The sequence below is a fragment of the Aptenodytes patagonicus genome, chromosome 2 (assembly GCF_965638725.1).
Source record: "Aptenodytes patagonicus chromosome 2, bAptPat1.pri.cur, whole genome shotgun sequence".
NCBI lineage: Eukaryota > Metazoa > Chordata > Aves > Sphenisciformes > Spheniscidae > Aptenodytes > Aptenodytes patagonicus.
Window position 1 is genome coordinate 23,762,993 of NC_134950.1, and position 18,921 is coordinate 23,781,913.

The 18,921-nt window shown below is 48.8% G+C and overlaps 1 long non-coding RNA gene across 1 annotated transcript; it reads right to left on the bottom strand.

Moving 5' to 3' along the window:
- Nucleotides 1-16,725: 16,725 nt before the first annotated feature.
- On the bottom strand, nt 16,726-18,905 carry LOC143156201 (uncharacterized). The gene is made up of 2 exons (XR_012994582.1): nt 18,692-18,905; nt 16,726-17,684 (listed from the first exon to the last, which is right to left on the bottom strand). It is a non-coding gene; the product is annotated as an uncharacterized LOC143156201 (long non-coding RNA).
- Between the last annotated feature and the right edge of the window lie 16 nt (nt 18,906-18,921).

Consider the following 18,921-nt stretch of genomic DNA (forward strand, 5'->3'; position numbering starts at 1 on the left):
AACACAGTGTTCCAGGTGTGGCCTGACAAGCGCTGAGTAGAATAGGATAATGACTTCTTTATCTCTGCTGCTGATGCCCTTGTTGATGCAACCCAGCACCCTGTTGGCTTGCTTTGCCGCAGCAGCACGCTGTTCACTCATATTGAGCTCGTTGTCCACCAGGATCCCCAGGTCCCTTTCCACAGAGCTGCTCCCCAGCTGGGTAGATCCCAGCCTGTGCTGCACATAATCCCGGATTATGTTTTCCCAGGTGCAAGACCTTACATTTGTCTTTGTTGAACTTCATTTGTTGAACTTGTTAGCCCACTCTTCCAGCCTGTCCAGGTCTTCCTGCAGGGTGGCTCTCCCTTCCGAAGTGTCGACTTCCCCACTCAGTTTGGTATCACCAGCAAACTTCAGCAGGGTACACTTGATCCCACCACCCCCTGGGTGCGGCCTGCCAGCCAGTCCCTCACCCACTGCACAGACCGCTTGTCTAGACCATAACGCATCAGTTTCTCTAGGAGGAGGCTGTGGGAAACTGTATCGAAAGCCTTGGAGAAATCCAGGTAGACAATGTCCACAACAACCAAGCAGGTTACTTTGTCGTAGAAGGCGATCGGGTTTGTCAAGCACGATTTGCCCTTGGTGAATCCATGCTGGCTTTTCCCAATCATGTGCTTCATTTGACTTGTGATAGCCCCCAGGAGGATTCGTTCCATAACTTTCCCAGGGACTGAAGTAAGACTGATGGGCCTATAATTTCCTGGATCCTCCTTTAAGCCCTTCTTGTAGATGGGGGTGACATTAGCCTTCTTCCAGTCTTCTGGGACGTCCCCCGATCTCCACGACTTCTCAAAGATTATGGAGAGCATCCTCGCAACAACGTCAGCCAGCTCTCTTAACAATCTCAGGTGGATATTGTCAGTACCCATCGATTTGTAGGGGTCAAGCTCCTGTAACAGCTCACATACCAACTCTTCCTTCACCGGCAGTGGGTCTGTGTTTGCATCAACCTGGATTTTTGTTTTCAAGGCCGGGGGCCCAACAGTGTTGGTAAAGACAGAGGTGAAGAAAGTGTTGAGAACCTCTGCCTTTTCAGTGTTGTTGGTGACTAATTCACCTCTCCTGTTTAACAGCGGGCCAGTATTTTTCTTCTGTTTCTGCTTGTTGTTTACGTACCTGAAGAACCCTTTCTTTTGACATCTCTGGCCAATTTCAATCCAAGCTGAGCTTTTGCTTTTCTCACTGCATCTCTGCACACCCTGGCAATGCCCTTGTAGTTCTCAACAGGTATTCATCTGCTGACAAAATACTGTATTAAAAACTCCATCCCTGGAACCAAAAAAAAGGGTGAAAAATCGGCCTCTCGGAGGCCTCTCAGTTTGGGCAGACAGTGGATTTGTCCATATTCCTTCATGAGTCTCTTCAGGAGTGTGCACGGGTCCCATTCACCCATGCAGCCGGCGCTTCCCGTCAGCAACACCATTGATTTCAACTGGACAAAACACACCAGAGCTCCCTGCTGAATAAAACCACATCCCCAGCCCTTAGGCTATCACAGAGCGGATCCAATGCCTCTCAACAGATAGGGTCAGACCTGCAGAGGCAACTCTGATTTCTGGGAGCTGGGCTGGGCACTTGTGGTTGGACAAGCCCCCCTGATTTTGCACTGCAGCCAGGCACCTCCGGAGTCTGTTTGCAATGCTGCATTGAAAAAAACCAAGCAAACCTGGGACTGCTGCAGCACTGCCTTTGCCGCTGCGCAGGTCGGATTGCTGAAAACCAGGAAACAGGGAATTAAAGTGATAAAGTGCAAATGTCTGAGAACCAGGGAGCACTGAGATAAGGTACATTCCAAAGGCAGCCCTGTGAGCCAGCTCCCTCTGGGGTGACCGTGCCTCACCTACCCTGTCCCACTGCCCAGCCCCTGCTCCCCATCCCTTCCTCCCCCAGGGCACCCCCTGCCCAGCCCTGATGCCCTCAAGCTTATTCCCTACGTAAAAGCAAGCAGGAACAGCTTTACCCCATGCATCTAAGGCTGTGATTGAGGAGCGCCGTGACCTGAAGCACTCTGCTCCAGCACTCAGGGAGCAGGGCTATGTTACCTGAGCCACCTTTCCTCTTCCTCCTGGTTAATCAGTGCTAATTGATTGATCGGGGCTCACCCCCTGCTCAGAAGAAGAGAGTCAGCACCACTCTGTCTTGGTGGAGCACATGTAACATATTTGCTTTCAGAAAGCCATTACCATCCTTTCAAAAGCAGCTGGGCACGCTCCCCAGCATAACAAGAAATCATCATTTAAGTGAGACAGAGGGTGGCCACATGCCTACCAACTACTCTGACACCTCTGCCCAGAGTGGGACCAACAGTGACAGTGCCCAAGTGCCACTCAGGTGTGATGGCCATCTGCTGTCAAGAGCCTCGAAACCCTCTTCCCTGACCTCGTGCCGCACCGAGGCCTCTCAGTGCATTTAGCACATGCCATCTGGGACAGGTTTTTCCATCATCCTTCCCCTGGGGGTGCGAGGAATCGAGAGCATAAAAATGGTACAGGGACCTGGTATTTCTGCCAGGGGCTGGAGGGGCACTGGGGAGGATGACAGGTGCCCGGCTGCCCCAGGGAACAGGGCAGGGAGGGGGCCGGAGGCACCCACCCACTGCCGGGGAAGGAAGCGGTGGTTTTCGTCAGCAGCAGGAGGGGAAATCCAGCAAGACAGCTACTTCATCAGTGCCTGAGCCTCCCAGGGGGCCACATCATCTTGCTGAGAAAGAAGCTCATGTGCTGGGAAAGTTAAAAATTGACTTGAGGTTATTAAGTCACTGGCCACAAGCTGGTAGCGGGATTACGGGCATGAACGTGATGCCCCCACCAGCACCCGCCACACGGCACCCAGGGGACAGGCTGCCTTTGCTGCCACATGCCTCGTCCCCTCTCGTCCCTGGCAGTGCAGTACAGGGGACATGCAGCCGTCAGCCCTCAAAAGGCAGCTCCAGCCAGCCAGAAACCCTGGCACTGCTGTCCCCTCGCCTGCCGTGGCAACGGCAATGCCGGCCTCTCCTCTGCCTACACCCAGCCCAGCTCCAGCTCTCAGGCACGGCCACCCTGTGTGCCACTGGCAGCCTGTGGAGAGAGAGGCCGTGCCTGGGGGACATGCCTTGAGGACCTACCTTGGGGACATGCCTGGGGACCATGCCTGGTGGATGAACCACTGGGCTGGTGGGAGCAGGCTGAGGCTTTTTAATTCAGTTATTCCCATCCAACTGGGAGCAATCTTGGACATCCCTCGAGGGCACCGCATGGTTTAGAGGTGAGGCTGTCCTCAAATGCCATTGTTTTGCACATTTTAACACAGAAAGAAGAGCACCCCCCACTCTGTGCCACAAGAAAGGGGATGGCAGGACCCCAAGAGACCTCAGTCCCACTGGGTAGAGGGGCAGCGCTGCCAGGAAAATAAAGTGAGTTAAAAGGTGTGGCAGCATCCTCCCTTGCTCCATGAGGGTTGCAGGACATGACCATTTGGGGGTCAGCCAAAGGAGATCAGGAATTCTGGACAACCTTCCCTGTTCTGCTGTTGCCTTCTTTTTAAAACATCTGAAGGATGTGAAGCAGCAGGAAACCAGAGAAGCGGTAAAGGCTGTGATCCGAGATCTGTGTGCCATCGATTCATTGCTCACAGAACGGGGATGGCAATTAACTGTCTAAAAAGTGGAGCATGAAAGAGAGCTCAATGAAGGAGCAATCAGCTTTTCACATAAAATAAGCTGTTCTGGATTGCTGTGGTCACCTACATGGTACAAGACATCAGGGGACAAAAAGTTGGGAGAGGCAACTTTCTTAAACTCCCTTTTAAGTCGCATACCCCAAATGTGACTTTCCACCCCACGTTGTTTCAGGGGGACGAGCTGCCCAGGTCTGGAGGGAGGATTCTGCAGCTTCCAGGAGAAAGGACCTCTCAGGTTGTAGGCTTGTAACCGGCAGCTTGAATTCAGCCTGTCAAATAAACACGGGTTAGATTCAGGCTAAAGTAGTAGTTGTACAGGTGAAATAGGAGAGATCTCCAGATCCACACAGCTTGAACTCCAGGGGAAGCTGAGCCCATCCTCACATGTTCAGTCCCGAGATGTAGTGAAGCGGAGACCAGCAGCAAATTCTGTACATGAATCGCATGTTTCCAGAAACATATGTGATTTTTGAGATCCTGGCTCCTGGTTCAAGCCCACCTGTAATTTATAGTTCTACTTTTCAAAAGAGAAGGCAGTGGTTTTGGGCAGAGCGCCGGACTGGAACAGCTTCAGGCTCAGCAACAGACCTTGCATGAACGTAGGCATGTTTCCAGTGACCTCATTTTTTGGAAGGGCTGCCCTCTGTCCTTGTTCTCAGTGGATGATCCTCTTTTGAACATCCGTTGGCTCCCTGTTTGCCTCTCTATTCTTAAGATTTTGAATCCGAAGCACCGGTTAGGACATACACCACCTGCAAGAACATATTGCTGTGGCAAAGCCCATGAAACTGGAGGGAGTGTTAATTAGCTATAAAGCTCTTGAGCCAACCTTCTGTAAATGGTGTCATAGGGCTATAATTCTCCTTTCAGCTCTCCAGGGCAGGCTCCTGCAGGTAGGCTCTCATTCCCTTCTGGATTGTTACTGGATTTTAAAGAAATGCTTCGATCCTTGTTGCTGCCAGAGAAACTAATGACTAGACAGGTCTACCTGGCAGGCTCTGTCGTACAGTCCACCAAGCGCTCCAGCCTTGGTCCAGCAAAGTGACAACGTGCCCCGTATAAAGCACATGAAGATTCCTGCAGAAGTCAGCATAAGGGGCCAGCACCCTCCGTATCAGGCCACCAGCAACCCATGAAGGAGGAGCCGTCAAATGGCAAATACTGCCATCGCTGGATATGGTTCTTCAGAGTGATGAAGTGGTGAGTCATGGTCCGAGTGGTCAGTTCCCAGTCCGTACACCTCTGGTCTGTAACACTGGTTTTCACTACAGACATTTTAAGTTGCTCCCATTATGTGTCTCACCCTTCTTATTTATCGGAATTAGTGAGGCATTTCATGAAAAAGAAAAGGGCTTCCTATTAAAGCAAGGAAATGATGACAAAGCAAGAGATATCGGTGGTAAAAAAAGTACAGCTTGCCTAGCAAAACAGCTATCCTATTATCTCATCAACATGGCACAGACAGGAGAAATTATAAATAGCAGCAGTGGTAATGCCTGGGAGTTGCATCTTGGCACCGCTGCCTCTGGCCACCTCTTTCCGGCTCCCGTTCACAGTGACGTACGAGGGCAGGGATAGCAGCTAGATGGAAAATCCCCGTCAGCGCTCTGACCCCATGCTCCGGCAGGGCAGGCCCCGAGCCGAGCGCTTGCGGGGGACGCAGCAGGCAGGCGTACCACTGACACTCAATCCTAGTCGAAACAGCAGTAGAGAACAAGGCTCTTTTGTTAGGAAACACAGATTTTCTTGGTGCAACTAGCTGAAAGGCACAAGGGGAAGAGCCGGGAGATGGAGAAGGTAATTGCTTTTAACTGGTTGTCCTGATACTTGAGATGACAGTGTATAATGCAGCCTTGGCTACGATAATCCCTGTTCACAGCAGGGAGAAAGGCTTTGTGCCATTACTATGATATTGGACTAAAGAAAGGCAGGAGGAGAGCCAAGAGAGCCTCTGTGGGCTGGCTCTCACACCAAAGCTGGGAATGGGGGGTATCATTCATTAATTTCTGTTGGGAAGGCTTCATTAAGAGTGTAATTATGTTTATAGTGAAGGAAACAGCCTGTGCACCGTCCTGTTGCTTGCATATTTTTTCAAAGATGTTGGAGACATGGATGTATAGGAGCACTTCATTGCAAGACCCTTGCGATATGGGACAGACATGGACCCCCCAGACCCAGCCAGGTATTCCAGAGTGGTTGCAACAGGCTCTCACTTTCTTTTGGATTTCAGACCATCACACATCACTGGGGTCATGCGCAGCAGATCAGTCCCAACCGATGGTTCAGCTGATGGACAGTAATGTGGGAGCTTTGGTAATCTGAAACACGTTACCTTGTTCAGGGTCAGGCCAAGCTTAGCAGATGGATAGGACCTTGCTAACTTAACTTGATTGATTGTTTCAAATTCTGTCCCCCTAGCCTAAGAACTGCATTTTGCCAAGATACTCACTCCTGGCTCCAAAACCAAGGCAAACTTCCCTGGCCGCCACCTATGTGAAGGTTGTCTGCACAGGGCATAAGGGCCTTACCTCATTGATCAAGTGAAAAGCGCTGAGCGCATCTCCTCCAGCCCACTACAGCCGTGGGCAGACGGAGCGGTTGCACATCCCAGAAGGGCTCCAACAGTGTCCCCCCCACTTGCAGCAGAGTCTGTCCATCACAGCGCTGGCTGGTTGCCTGGCACTCCAGAAAAGAAAGGGTAACTGGGCCAAAAATATAGGCACAGCTTATTTCCAACAGATGCCCTTGCTGACATGTCAGCTGCGACACCTACTGATGTTCAATATGGCAATCAATCCTTGGGTGCGGATGCATGGCACTCTCCATTTCGTGACTGGCACAAGGAGGCAGCGTGTGCTCCAGCCCCTTGATGGGACGTGGGACGTTCTGCACCAAATATAAGACCAAGCTCAGACCCCTCTGCTCCCATTTTGTCTTCAAAGCTGATTTCATCAGTGACTGAGAAAGAAATCAGGCAGAATCTCCACAACGAAAATAGGAAACACTTAAAAAACAGGCTGTGGCTCAAAACCACTGGCCCAGTAGCTGCTTGCAGGTGGAGGGCTGGGGCACGGAAGCCGTCCTGGGCTCTGAGAGCTGGTGATTCACGTTCTGCAACCACGTCCTGGCCACAAACCTCTGTGCCAGCAGAGAGTGGGGCAGCGACCGAGGGGCTCCAAACAGCCCGGGCGAACAGCCAGGGATCTGGCAGGAAGCTGAGCGAGAGACAATCCAATAATGAAATTAAAAAAACAAAAAAGGTAAGTCAGAGAACGGTTGAAACTCTTGGGTGGGGCTTTTCTTCTGACCATCTTGCAAAGGGGAAAAGGAGGATGAAGAGAAGCGATTTGCAGATGCCTGTGGTGTGAGCAGTGCAAGGGGAGGAAAGGGAGGCTGCAGAGAGCCCCACCACCAAGAGCAGCGCTGGCAGTGAGCTGACCAAGGGGTTTCACCCACCTGGGCAGTTGGGTTCAGCTCTCCCCATGGCCCTTTGGCTGGCATCAAGTACTTTCTGGAGGTTGCTCAGACGTGCTCGGAGATGGCCCGAGACTGTGCCCTGCCTGCACTATGTGCCAGCAGCCTGTCACCTTAGCCAGGACTCGGTATCTCCAGGAAATCTCCTTCCACCATGTTTTCTTCCCCCGTGGCGCAGCCGGGGGATAGCAGCGTAGAAGGAGTGCGGGGTGCCTGGCTGCTCTGACTTCCTCTGTTTAGGGTAATGGCAAACTCTTTCCTTCAGGGAAGGAAGTTGCACAACTGGTTGTGTATTCCTGCCTTCTGTGGTTTCTCACCATACAACCCTGCTTTCTGATAAACCAAGCGATACATGTCAGGGCTGCCATTTGCTCCCCAGCAGCAGGAATTAGTGGGTAAATCCTGGCTATAAAAATGCTGGCTTTCATGGGAGCCCTTGCGATAAGAACAGAGGTGGAAAGGGGATAGGCAGGAAAATCAAAGTGCTGAAATGGGTGACAGGTACAGGTAATTGGATATTGGGTACAGCATGGAGGTAAATCCTATTCCAAAATAACAAAATACAGAAGAGAAAGCCTTTATCAGGGTGCTCCAGCCCCAAATAGCCACTGTTTGGCTACAGTGGCAGAAGGCTTCATTTATCATGAAGAAGTGAAGGTGGGTCAAACATGTAGAATTATACAGAAAATAAGGAAAGCCAAAGCTAATTAGCAGCAGAGCTTCCTGTGGAGTGGTCTGTTGGGACACTCGTGCCTTACTGGGGTTGGTCCTTCTGGAGCAGAATACAGGATTGTTTTCACTCTCAAAATTGACAGGATTACTCAGAAAGTGAGAATGAAGAGCCCTGGGAAGCCAGCCCTGTTTTTCAACTCCACGTTCCCATAGCCCAAGGGTAGCTGCAGATACTTCTCCTAAGGAGCTGTTGTCCTTAGTTTCTGTGGCGATTTTTGCAATGACTTCCACCTGGATTTGGGGAGGTTTTGGGTTATAATCTGGCAACATCCTGGCTGTGCCCCTGTGGAGAAATTGAGCTGTTAAGTCTGAGCTGCCCAGCCAGGTCTTATGAAGATGGGGCGGGGGATTGCTTTTATGCAAAACTAAAAGCCAGTGATAACTTGAAGATCAGTAACCTGGCTGCAGTAGCACTGTTGTAGGAGGTGGAGGATGTTGTTATCCTCCTTTTCACTCCAGGGAGGCTGTGCTGCTGCCACACAAAGTTGGCTAGGGAGCACAGGGACTGCTGAACAAAACCCAGCATGAGCCCCACAGGGCAGTGCTGTCAGAAAAGACACGGAGGAGTTAGAGCTTGCCCAGTCCTCCCTGTTCAGCTACGCTTAGCATCAGCGCCCTCGGGCTTTGTACTTTGCTAACATGATATGGAAGATGATTTTGGATCACTGTGCTCACTGTTTACTGCAGATCCCTTGGGAGTCTGCCAGCACTCCATACTGATACCTGCTTATTCATGCCCATGCAGCGTGCACCATAGGTAAAGAGCATGAAAACATCAGCAGCAGAGCTGGAAGGCACAGCTGGATGAAACAGGCTTGTTCTTATGGAGAAAAATACCTGGCACAAAAAAAACCCTAGTAGAAACCAGTCTAGATCCATGCATAAGCCAGATGCACGTGACTATCAAAGCCCTGTTGTTTGCCTTTGCATTTCGACCTATCCAAATCAAAGTGCATGTTCCTGAAGACTTTCACACTCAAGCCCTCTGAAGTACCTGAGCATCCCTGCTCTCAGCACTGGGGCATCTGACCTGTGGAAGACCTTCACACCCTGCAAGAGACACAGCCCAGGCTGAGAGCAGGGGAAGATGGCAGCAGCAGATTCCCACCAGGTGAAGATCTGCACTGGGGGGCCGTCCCTGTGCTGGCTGGACCTCCCCTCCAGTGCTGCACGCCCAGCTCTGTGTCACCTTTAGCAAAGGTGCCGGGTGCCTCTGTGCCACAGAGTGCACCTACGTGGCTCAGTCTCTGGCACCCTGCAACAGCCAGAATCATTTGCCACTTTTCTGAGCTCTGGATTCATTTTTAGTCTGCATTTCATAAAGGCAAGAGACTTGTATAATCCCGAGGCCTGTCTGCCTGTTTTTTCCCAGTATCCCCAGGTAACCTTGGTCAAATTTAGCCGAGATCCCTCAGATATACTGGAGTTCCTATAAATGTATCGACAATCGGTGGCTGGGCAGAGAAGAGAGAGAGACACATATCAGTGACCCTGTCCATGGAAAGGGAGGCCAAGCTCACCTGGTAGGAGCTTGGTTTGATGGTAGACAACATGCCACTCGGCGCATGCACCAGCCACCCCTCAGCATGTGGGCACAGCCGGGGTGGCCATGCTGCTGCCTGCCTCTGGCCCAGCAGCAGCACTGCTGGCAGCGAGATTTAGTGGGCCAGGCAGCTCAGGGGAGGTTGGGAGCCTGGCTTTATCCATTCCACTGCTCAACAGCTTGTTTCCTGATGCTTTCAAATAGTGGCAGCTTGCAGTGCATGAAAAGACGGTTCCTTTTCCTATGTTGATATGGTATTTCTTTGGATTGTTTTTGCAAAGCCATTTTTTGTAGCTGTTTCGATTTCATTTTCCTCTCTTTGGGTTTAACTACACTCGTGCTACTGCAGTTAAGAATCACTGGCCCTTTAATGGTTCACCTTTCATTTTAAGCAGCCATGTTTAGAGTATCGCTTGTCCATAGGACTTTGCCACATCCTCGACGGCTGACAGCTAATGTCCTGTGCTTGCTCATGGGGCTCTGTCACTTGTACAGACAGACCAAGTACAGCTCTGGGGGGAAGGCAGCAGGACAGTGAGTGCAGTAGGAACTGGGATGGAAGAGTTTGCCTCAGAGTAGTTGAGGATGTGGGAGGCTCTCGAGTGAGCTGGAGTGGGAACAAAACACCATCACAACTAAGGGTTTGGCATTTCTCACTAAAATGGCCATAAGCTGGGCAGGAGCATGGAAGGTATGGATGCTCGGAGCAGGGTGAACATTTCTAGAAAGCAGAAAAGCACCGAAATGTTCAGAAGCCTCTAAGCCACCCACAAGCAGCATCTGCCACGGGCTCCAGCAGCCAGCGCTTTTGCTCTGCTCCTCTGCAGGGATGACTGGGACTCAGCGGTCCCAGTTCAACACACGCTTGAAAATAACAGTCTATTTGCTTCAGCTCCCCAGTGCCAAAGTAAGGCAGTGAGTCGTCATCTTTCCTAGGAAGGGTGGGGAATTTGTAGTGTTATATCATTTGCTAATTTGTGCATTACCTGGCATTTTGTTACCTGCCCTTTGGAGCTGCAGGTGACTGGACTGGTTTGACTCCCATACCAGGGGGAGCACAGTTCGTCTCAGCTGGGAGGAGAAGTTGTTGAGGAGCTAAGGACCACCCCTGTGGTCATCTCGGTGGGTAGGAGAGCTCCTGCTCCATTTCCAGCCCAGCTCTCCTCTTCCTCCCCTCACTGACTTTGTTTCTTTGCAGACTCATACAAAGCCTAAGGGGAAAGAAGCTAACTTGGCAAGAGGAACGAAGGCAACTCTAGGAGTCTAAATCAATGCCCTTACAAGACATAAAAATGAAGTGTGTTTTATCTAACGCTGATAATATGGATTTGGGCCTTCAGAGAGATGGAGGTGCTTAGCCAGAGACCCACCATCTATTTTCCACACTAGTTGGGCCCTGCCCTTCTGTTGGGAGAAATAGGACAGAAGCCAAACATGTTAGATGTTAAATCCTGCCCCGGGCACCTCTTAGGGCTCTTGGTCAAATCCCTCTTGCTCTGGAGGAGGGTCTGCTCCCCCTCCTCCTGGCAGTCATTGAAATCCTCTTCCCATCAGATCACTTCCCAGCCCCTGGGCCTGAAGTCCCTCTTGACACATCATCTCTCTCTTCAGTCCTTTCGCCAACAATCAGCCCTTTTGTCTTTCTCCTTCCCTTCCACTCTCCCCCTTTTTTGGATAAAACAGGGTGACCAAACAATTAGTGCTAATTATTCCTCCAGAATTGTGCTGCAAAGGACATAGTTTCACAGGAGGCCAGAAGGCCAATTAACGTTTTACCAGCACTGGAACAGTCTCCCTTTGTCCCTGGGCATGAACCCTCCAGCTTATCTTGTGTCAGCTCTGACTCTGCGAGCAGATTTAAGTCACTAAAACATCTGAAACTAACTCATTGCAAAAAAATCCCAAAAAACCCCAATCCTACAACCAACCAACCCTTAAGAAGGAAGTGGTCAGGACCGCATGGGCTGGAGAAGGGGAGAAAGCCGTGAGGACAAGGGAAGAAGGGAGCAGGAAAGCAGAATGGTCCTTCTCTCAGCGGCAGCAAGTCACTGGGTATGTTCAGCTGCCGGTGGAACCACAAACGGTCAGTCAGTGCCCTCTAAAGGATGGCCGGGCAGGGCCACGCTCACAGTCTTCTCCGAGAACACCAGGTTCGGCCATGCTGGGTCCCAACTGTAACCCAAAATCCATTGGAAGCCACAGATACCACAAAATGCACCTGAACTGAACAGTTATTACGATACATAGACTCATAGAATCATTTAGGTTGGAAAAGACCTTTAAGATCATCGAGTCCAACCTAACAATGGCAATACCCTACTTCCCACTTCTTACAGGTAAGAACATTATTATAAGGCAGTTATTAATTGCCAGTACAATCCCTTTGAACTGAGAGAAAAACTCTGCTGTGGTGTTAGTGGTGGAGAGGGGAACAGGGTCAGCTTTGGCCAGAAAGCCCATGTCATGCTGTGGGCAAGCTGGCTGGCTCCTTTCACAAGTAAGGGTCACAGTTTGATGATACAATAAATTGAGCTGTAATGTCCTAAAATTGGGTTAAAAGCAGTGTGTGACATGAAGCACTCACTGATATGAACTCCTCATGGTGGATCAAATTTGTCCAAACAATCATGATGGTTTTACTTCATACTAGCAAGCTTTATGCAGGTTCTGTCATGATGTGTCCGGGCCAGGGTTTCATGGCACCTCGTACAGCTACCTTGGAGGTTTTGTCATCTGTTCCTTCTTGCTCTCCACCTGCCCCTTTATCCTTGGTGTCACCAGCTTCCTTCAAAGGCAGAGCCTTTCAATCCCGTTTGCACCTTCTCTCTGGACACCTGCTATATGCAGGTCTTTTCCTGCCTCAGGTCTTGTGTCCGACTCCTCCAGAAGATGTTTGCCCAGACCCTCCTGCAACTGATGCAATGGTTTCAAGTCACCCTGGAAAGGTGAGTGCGGCACAGAAATTGCGCTGGCAGTGGGAGAGGGGAGCCTGGCAAGAGGATCTGCAAGGTCCTGAGGCGGGTGCAGCATTGTGGAGCCAATAGGCATAGACCAAGGTGAGGAGTGAAGAGTTCAATCAAGCCAGCACAGTCTCAATAGTAGCTCATTCAAGTATGACCCTTATTTTGAGGGTCCCGTAAGGGCTTATCATCACCAGCCAACTCCTCATGCTGTGCATAAGCAGCATCTCCAAGCCCTGCACATGCCTTCCTCAGCAGGTGTCCTTCCCATGCCATGCTGCCGCTGCAGACCCACCCCCAGTGCAGCAGCACCAGGCTGCAGGAGGCACCGTGTGGCCATGCACAGAGACTAGCCCAGCCCCGCCACCCTGGCAGCCACCCTGGCAGCCATCCTGCCTCTCTCTGTCCTCTCCCTGGCTCAGTTTCATGCAGGTCTGTGAATCATATTCTACTTCAGTTTCGTTTTGCCTTTTGTTTTTCCTCTTTGTACTTCATTTTCAAACAGTCCTTGCACTTTTCTTTGGCTCATCATGTGAATTGAGATAATTAGTTACAGGCTGCCAGGGCCTGCAGGGCTGTGCTAGAGGAGCTGCAGGCTGACATTTCAGAGCCAGCGGGGTTTCGGCACTGGGTTAGAAGATGCCAGGCTAGTGATTCAAAGGTGGCAGGACTACGATAAAATGCTTAAAGGGCCTGGACTGAGACCTGTGAGAAAAGTTTAGGGGAAAGCATCATCCATGGAGTAAGAAACACAGAAATCTGTCCTGCATACGGACAATCTCAAGTCATAGTGAACAGCTAAAGGACTTTATGCAGAGAAATTGGCCAAAGCATCCTTTGCGATTTGGTCCTTCCGGTTCCCATGGCAAATGGATGAACTGCAACTGGTCCAGCAAAGGTCCACATTTTCTCTCAGGCAACGCACTCTTATGCTACTACCATCAGCCTTTTGCAAAGGGAATATACACACAAAATCCCCACAACACGAAAGGACTGTCACCCCATCATGCACACGGCGTGCACGTGGCAGAGCAATAGCAACTTGCTCTGGAATAGGGAGTGTCAGATTGGCACATGCTGGCACAAAAATCACTGTCATGTATACATGCTAATTTAGCAATGCCCATCCAAAACAGATGACCTGTTCATGCCAGAGCTCACTCCAGTCTGACCCACTCACGGATCCAGCACCACAAGACTAGTATGAACACTTTCCAATGCATACCCTGCAAGAGAGACATGGCTTTGCTAGGAGAAAAGTAGTTGCACAAAAAAAAAAAAGAAAAGGAAAAAAAATGTTCTGCACTTCCACTGGGGACAGAACAAGAAGCAACTGCAAAAATGGGAACTCGGGTCAGACATTAGGAAAATAATTTCCAAGTTAAGGAGAGTAGGGCCCCAGAACAGACTGCCTTAGAAATTACTGAATTACCATCCTTGGAGGATTTCTATGAAAAAGGTTTAAAAAATCTCGGTCGGGATGATACAGCGTTCTCACTTGGGGAGAGAATGGACTAGGACACTTACCATGCTTCCTCCCTGTCTCACCCCACCCCCCCCCCAATTCTGCATCTTTAACAGTCTACAATCTGTCATAATCTAGGTGTTTGCATAGAAATATGGCAATAACTGTTTCCCCAAGTCACTGTGTGGCACTTCAAGGACACTCAGGAACAGCAGCATGATACTCAAATGTTTTTGCTTCAAGCAGTTTGGCTCTTAAGGAATACTGTAGCTACTGATGAAGGGAGCAAGGCTCAGACTTAAGCAATTCTGATTCTAGCTGGCAGAGGGAGAGAGAAACACTAATGTGTTTTCCACAATACCTTAATTTGGTGGTTTCTAAGCGAGGGGGGTGGACTGTATCTGGCAGAGGAGGACAGGGAAACAGAGCAGAGGATGTGGCTGAGAGGAGGTGGCTGTATTAGGGACAGGGATGGAGCAGCATGAAGATGACTCAGGGAAGGAAGAAGGAGTGAGAATGAGAACCAGCAGGAGAGCGGGAGCAGCTGAGCCTGTCCCTCAGGGCAGCCGGTGACACCAGGCACGGACTCCCCCTGCTCCTGCATCGCTCTGTTCCTCTCCTCCAGACAGAGCCTTCCCAGAGCAGCTCCGTGGCCAGTCCCAGACCCCACTCTAGGACCTCTTCCTTTGCCCATCCATCTTTCCAACCCTGATAGTATCTCCCAAGTCTTAATACTTAACCAGTTCTTAGAGTGAGGAGGGGGAGACAGAGTATACTCTTGCGGAGATACGAGGGGCAAGATGCTGCAATATTCCTGACCAAACTCAGCTCAGTACCTTCCCATTCCCCCGGCTGCACTTGGCATCAGAGACAACAATCCCACTGCACAAACCTCTTGCTTTGTTTGCTTCAGGCACATTATAAAGTAATTAACTATTACCTTTCCCATGTCATGACTGCCTGACGCTTCCTTCCCTGTTCCTTGCCAAAATGACTTCTCCTTCACAAGTTCAGTAAAGGAAACAGACATACAGTTCTTTGTATGAGTGAAGAACACCCATCAAATAGCCCCAAAAATAAGAAAGCAAAACTGTTTTTGCCCATGTTCAAGAAGATTCAAAATACGGAGCTCTGAGGTCTTGATGTAGGGTTTTTTCCTTTTTTTCTTTTTATTTTTTATTAAACAAATTACTCAGAATTTGGGATTGGCTCTGCTCAAAAGATTATCTAGCGCCAAAAAGCCTATCTGGACTAAGTAGGCTACCAAAAGCAAACAGCGTTATCAGCTAGGCACTCAGTTTAAAGAAACCAGCACTCCCCTTCAAAAGGTACGTGTTCTTCTTTATCTCTTCACACAGACCATCAAGGTTTTAGCTTTCACAATGCAATTTTAGCACATGGCATTGCTCCGTAGCTAAACAGAAAAGGAAAACGCCGAGATGTGAAAAAGATCATGCATTTTCTGAACTCAGAAACATAGCATGTGTATTCTGAACAATAAAACTTTCTGTTTTAAATCAACTATCAGCTGTGTTAATTTAAAAAAAAAATTATCTTCAATATTAGCACTTTTCAGATACAACTTAAAAATGCTTCCTGTGGCTAACTACAAAGCTGGGTTTGCATCATTTGCAACAGTTTAGTGCAATCCATCGTGTATCAAAAAGTCGTAATTCCTAGGCAACAGAGAGGAAATTTGCTGAAGTCTGAACACATTTCAGTAACTTCCCTATTTCCACGATAGCCTAGAATAAAAAATATTTGCATTCACAAATCGTAATACCATTGGTACAAAAGAAAAATGTTGTATCTGCTTAGAGCTTTAAGTTACAGAAGATCTTTATTTAACTTTGGTAGAATTTACGTTTAGAAAACATGTATCTGCATAGCCTAAAATACTAATCAATTGCTGCGAGTAAAAAATGCTGTGTAAACTTTGCTCTTTTTCCTATTTGATAGTTCTATTAACATTTAGCTGAAAGGAAGCAACGTATCCATGAAGTAAGTCGTCTTATCTGGATTGTGAAATACTTCAAAGATTTATATAATTAAAGAATTATTACCCCTCATTCAGTTCCTGTTTGGCTTAGATTCTCTAAAGCTGCAAAGGAAACAGCGAGTTACGCCTTCCAGCTAAATCTCAAGCCTGGAGTTTCAAAAAAAGCAGTTTCTGTTAAGAGGACCAACTTCTAGGCCCAGCCGCACATGTGTAACGCCGGCAATGACAGGGCATATGCTGGGTCTGGGCAATAAGCCCAGCTGACAAGACAAGCACACTACAGCAACTTTTATCAGCCACCATGCAGAACTTGAGAGCAGCAGAGCCAAAATGGATCTTGGAGAGATCCAGATGAGAATATCAGGCAACACCCAACAAGGGCTCTCCTGCCAGGATCCCTTCCAGACACCAAACCTCACCCAGGGCTCAAGACTGCAGTTCTGGGTGGACAAGAACCACGCAGAACCAAGCATGCAAGCACCCAAGTCCTTTATGAGATTTAATCCTAAATGACTAGCAGAACTTGCCAGTGCCAGAATCTAAAGCTTAATGCAAGTCTTCTGCCTCAACTACAAAACCATCCTTTCTTGTTGCCTTAAAACAATTAGGCCACATCTTGAAAAATAAGTTTAATGTGTTTTTAATAGGAGAACAAGCTAATTGTTTTGAGCACCATCAGCTAACTATGCCTACCTCCTGCTGCGAAGGTTTTTTCTCTCATAAAGGATATCCAAATTTCCCCCTTTAATATTTTGTGGCAGTATGGACGTGTGGGGGGAGTAGACGGCAAAACTTTTACTAACTGTTACATCCTTGCTTCAAGTCAAAGTGAAATGAGTGCCATCTATGAGGACAAGACACAAGAAGCATATTATTTTGCTGAAAGAAGACAGACTAGAAATGTTTAATTAGGAAGTTCCAGTGCTTTTGAACAGCAATTTGAACTTTGCTGGGTATCCATCTAAGGTCAAGAGTGCATTTTTATTGCCCCAATAGTGTTAGAAAACTCAAGCCATACATTGTTAAGAGGCTAAGAGCAAGGTCACCGAAAAGTCCCTCTATGCTGAACAAAAGTTGCAATTTTTTTTTTTAAATTGGGCAAGAGAGAAGAAATGCCCTACCATGCTCTAGGCTCGTTCCTGCCATCATCCAGGAGCGCGGAGGACAGAAACGGAGTGACCTAACTCACACGAAAGAGCAAGAACATGCCTAGGCAAGAAGAAACAAGTAAGAATATGCCCAGGTGCCAACGACAGAGAAGCACGAAAGAAATAGCAGCGTGAAAAAGGACAGCCTGAGGAAAGGAGGTATGCTGAAGAACAGAACCAGGGAAGGAAGGGGGAGAGCAGAAACAGGAACAGTACACAGTACATCCTAGGGAGGGCATTATAAACCAGTATTTAAACTAGAGGTTTTTATTTTTCCTGTAAAAACACATCAAACCTCACTATAAGATACCGTTGACTCTGGCCGTTTGCTTTACTTGTCCGACAGAAGTAACCATCGCTATAGCAGGGCCAGCAGAAGAGGACATGTTCATTCGTCAGCTGCTTCAAATGCAAAGTCAGTATCTCAGTTTAAAACACCAATGCCGGGCGGGGGGGGCAGGGGGAGCTGAACGAAGATGTCATCCTTTGCCATGAAACAGATGGGGAGATGCCAGTTCTGCCGTGGGCTTGGTGATCTCCAACAAGAGGCAGTAAAACTGCAGCAGCTGCTGAATGCAAGTGGAATCCTTCACATGTGACAGCAAAATTCCACAAGTACTCCCTCCTACGGCTCTATTTAAACCCAAGATGGCAAATGCTGGTGAAAGAAAAATATAACAAAATACAAAATATAAACCAAGAAAATAAAACAAGATATGAAAATGCAGACAATACTTCCTCTTTCTGTTGATACTACGTAAAAAAAAAAAAAAAAGCCCCCCAGACAGAAGAAAAACTACATTAAACATAAAGAGTTGCTATCTCCAAGACCTGCAAATCTAAGGTCTGGCTTCTTGCCTTACATTTGTACTGATTTGTTTAGCAGGAATGAAGCACATTTGATTTGATTCTATTCTTTTGTGAGAATCTGAAACACATTTAATTAGTTGGTAACAAAAACCGCATAGAATTCTAAAAGATAGAAAAACACTTTCCTTTTTTTGTGAAAGGCTTCATTTTTTTAGGACTGGAGAAGCTAGCTAAAAATAAACCAGCAGTATGCTTGTCACAGGTTTTCCAAAATCCACAGGATTGCTGCTTCTCTCTCTTAAAAATTCTTTATATGGCACAAGTCACGGCACTCATTTGACAAGCTTCTAATGGGACATTATTGCCTTGTATGACCCCCCCAAACTGCCTAGAATAATGGCAGATGCCTTACACACACGTTAAAACTACAAAAAGACAGTCAGCTCGTTCCCGATACTATTCAATCTACAACCAAAACTTTAATGTTTTAGCACAAAATACAGCAACCAAATACATTGAGCTTAAGGATCAACCAGGGCAGAACCTAAATGCTCCGTTTCCGCTAGAACACCGGCTTTGCCAGTCTACTGACAATCCTCCTCCCGGAGATGCAGCTTCAAATTTTCCTCGCGTCTTTTACTGTTTCTTCAGCAAAATCCACAATCCCGAAAAGGCGTAGTCCTGGTTTGCACAGCTCGGGGGGGGGGGACGGGGACGGGGACGGGGACGGGGGGACGGGGACGGGGGGCGGCAATTAAAGGCATCGCTGGGCTCCCCATGAGCCAGCTGAGCTACGCTCCTCACAAAGCTTTTGCATACCGCTGCAGGCGTACCAAGCCCGTTAGCTGGCGTTACCTAACGTCCAAGTCAGCCTGGAAAAAACGAACCAACCTCCGGACGAGGCCCGGGCCTGTGCACCGGCAGGAGAACGCTCTCGCTAACTTCTAACAGCGCGGCTGCGGCCCCGAGGACTAAGCCCCCCTAGCAGAGGCACGGCGCTGGGAAGCACGGCGGGGCACCGACAAGCCGCCACGGGGAGGGAGGACGCCCGTTTCCCGTGCGGCAGCCTGAAACCCTCACACGGA